The sequence below is a fragment of the Sinocyclocheilus anshuiensis genome, unplaced genomic scaffold (assembly GCF_001515605.1).
Source record: "Sinocyclocheilus anshuiensis isolate Anshui unplaced genomic scaffold, SAMN03320099.WGS_v1.1 scaffold6, whole genome shotgun sequence".
Taxonomy (NCBI): domain Eukaryota; kingdom Metazoa; phylum Chordata; class Actinopteri; order Cypriniformes; family Cyprinidae; genus Sinocyclocheilus; species Sinocyclocheilus anshuiensis.
The window spans coordinates 1,281,155-1,284,295 of record NW_015547668.1 but is presented as its reverse complement, the minus strand read 5'-3'; the positions used below and the strand labels follow the sequence as shown (position 1 = coordinate 1,284,295).

Sequence of the window (3,141 nt, the reverse complement as noted above, 5' to 3'; positions counted from 1 at the left end):
TATATATATATATATATATATATATTAGCCTCACAGGAAACACTCAAATAACACTCAATAACCTCTTACAAGATGTAGTAAGATATGCAGATCTTAAATAAACAATGTCAAGATATGATATAGTCCATTATAAATGAAGTAGATTTAATATAGCGTTCATAGTGTGCTATAAATAATCATACTCTTAAAAGTTATAACCACAAATATGTAAGTATTATAATGTATTATTGTTGTTGTTATGATTATTTCTGAGACGATATACCATATTATAAGGTTTTTTACAATGCATTAGGCATTCGTTATAATTCATAATGCATAATAAAAGTGTTACCAATAATTCTTCAAGGTAACAATTGCAGGATACCATTTATAGCACAGTCTTAGAAGAATTGAATAAGGTCTTAGTTTATACTGAAATCTCTGCAGACTATATATATAATGTCACAAACTAAAACTCTAAAGAAGACTCTTGAGAAAATCTCTCCGTTTAACCTCAGTGCTGTCTAGGAGTTGACTGAGATATTTAAGAGATCTCACTTGTGATTTTTCTTTCCTGTAGGAACTGTTTTCACTCACCTTGAATGTGGTGCAGTTGGCCAGGTTGAGAGCGGCCTGCTCTGTCTCTCTCTCCTGCACCATCTGGCCTAGTTTCTGTCATTGCTTCCCCAGGAGAGACTGACCCGAGCAGGAAAACACTGCAGGGAGCAGCTGCCACCCTGTGCTCACCTGCAAGGAATCCACACATAGTGACAGAAGTTTTGTTGGCAAAACAGAAGAATGTACTGTAGACTTTCGGGTGTGGAATAGTAAATGCAACTTCAAAAGTGAGCTGTCTTCAGTGCCATCTGGTTTCTGAGCAGAGAGAAATGGCAGGATTTATTCAAAAATAATAACTTTTCATAATGCTAAAGGGTGTGCATAAGGATCTTTTTGCATTCAAAGAACAAAAGGATATGGAAGGGATATAAAACAGCTGTGCACATTGTCTTTAATCAGAGGAGCTTGATTTCAGATTTGGCATTATGATTTTTGGTGGTCCACATTCCTCCCTGTCGATTAACGACAACAACTCTCAAATTTGGGTCTGTTTCTGTAGGAAACCATATCAAAGCATTAAACAAATGATTGTCTCCTCGCACATCAGTCGCCATGCTAATTTCGCAAAGAGGAAATTACTATTGGTTAATAGCAAGCACACGGCGCATTAATCTCAATGTCTCACCCATGGCCTGCATATTCATATAAATATAACATGACTTGTCACCACTCTTGAAATTTATTGGTTTTCCACCTTCGCAAATTAAGAGTTCCAATTTATGAATATTTTAGCACATGTGCGCTCTGCGGGACATTTATCACTGGCGTCGCTATTCTAAACAGAATAAATGAGCAGTCAAGCTGCCGCGCAGCCGGACGTTCCTGTGGACAGATTAATGAGAGAGTGAGAGCGATGGGGCAGCCGGGCAGGTTGGGCCTCCCTCGGAGGAGAAGAGATACAGGAAGCATGACTGAGATCCACAGCAGAGATTCTCAAGTAGAGAGCTTGATCTTCCTGCTCACTAATTAAGCACGTAGAAGACCACCATGACTGCCTAATTACCCACAATTCTCTTTGACGCTATTGGAAGAGAGCTGAACTGAGCTGGAGGATGACATCACTGAATCAACAATGAACTGACTTTAAACATAATGCATTATAAAAAAACCTTATAATATGTTGTATCATCTTATGAATATTCATAAGAACAGTTTTAATGTATTATAATATTTACTTATTTGTGGTCATAGCTTTTAAGATATGATGATTTATAACACACAATGAACACGTTGCATCCACTCTAGTTACAATGGATTATAGTTCTCATAGTTATCATGTATTATAAGTCTCATATCTTGCCATGTTACTTATGTTACTTTACTTAAAGCAGACAAAGCCCACTTATAAGTAATAATAATAATAATAATAATAATAATAATTTTCTCAAGCAACCATAAGATTAGATATCAGAGAAGATGAATGTGTAATATGACACATTTGCTTTGAACTATTTTTCAACTATTTTTTTTTTCAGTTTGATTTTTTCAGTTTGATTATTTAGACAGCTATTGATAAGTAACTCTGCAACTACATGTCAACTAGTACTAATACTCTAATGAGAGTTAGTTGACATCTCACTAATTAAGCACGTAGAAGACCACCATGACTGCCTAATTACCCACAATTCTCTTTGACGCTATTGGAAGAGAGCTGAACTGAGCTGGAGGATGACATCACTGAATCAACAATGAACTGACTTTAACTGAAAAATGAACTGTTTACTATTGTCCTCTTTTTAGAGCAGCAGAATTGAATGTTGTTTGTATTATTGACACACAATTTCCTGTAGACTGTAAAGCTGCTTTGACACGATGTGTGTTGTATAAAGTGCTATATAAATAAAGGTGACTTGACTTGACTTGTCTGATTGCATTTTTTTTTCTGATGCCATGTCAAAAGAATGATGCAATGTCATGAAAGAATGAGATGTCAAAATATTGTTATAGTGCCAAAAATGTTGCAATGGCAAAAAATGTTAAAGGGGTCATATGATGCGATTTCAATTTTTCCTTTCACTTTGGAGTGTTACAAGCTCTTGGTGCATAAAGAAGATCTGTAAAGTTGCAAAGACTAAAGTCTCAAATCCAAAGAGATATTCTTTATAAAAGTTAAGAGTCAGCCACGCCTACCTAAAACGGCTCGTTCTAACACGCCCCCACATGTCTACGTCACGATGTGGGAAGATTTGCATAATGCCGCCCAAATGTTCACGCAAAGAAAGAAGGCGTAACTTTTATTCTCGCTGTAGTATTGTTGCTGCCGCCTCCGCCATGTCGTGAAGATGCTGTGTGCTTCGCTGTGGGCTTTCACCATGGACGAAGCGGAGTCCAGCCCGGAGTCGTCACATGTCCTTCCGGACGCTCCTTCGTCGAAATCGCCGGCCGCGCTGTTCTCAAACCCACCCGCCTCTGCTCGCTCTAACCCTCCGGCCATTCCTCACGCTAGCCCACGGCCTCTGCTCACTGTAGGCCGCCGCCGCTCACTCTAGGCCAACGTGTGTGACGCTGTTTCGTTGTGAAAGCGAAACTACTTTGTTTGGCCTT

At 38.5% G+C, this 3,141-nt stretch overlaps 1 long non-coding RNA gene across 1 annotated transcript in view; it reads right to left on the bottom strand.

The window, feature by feature from the left end:
* LOC107702691 (uncharacterized) overlaps positions 1 to 3,141 on the bottom strand; it is a 26,544-nt gene that overhangs the window by 15,804 nt on the left and 7,599 nt on the right. Inside the window, exon 2 of the long non-coding RNA XR_001635787.1 lies at positions 577 to 726. This is a non-coding gene — a long non-coding RNA (uncharacterized LOC107702691). The remainder of the gene's footprint in view (positions 1 to 576; positions 727 to 3,141) is intronic.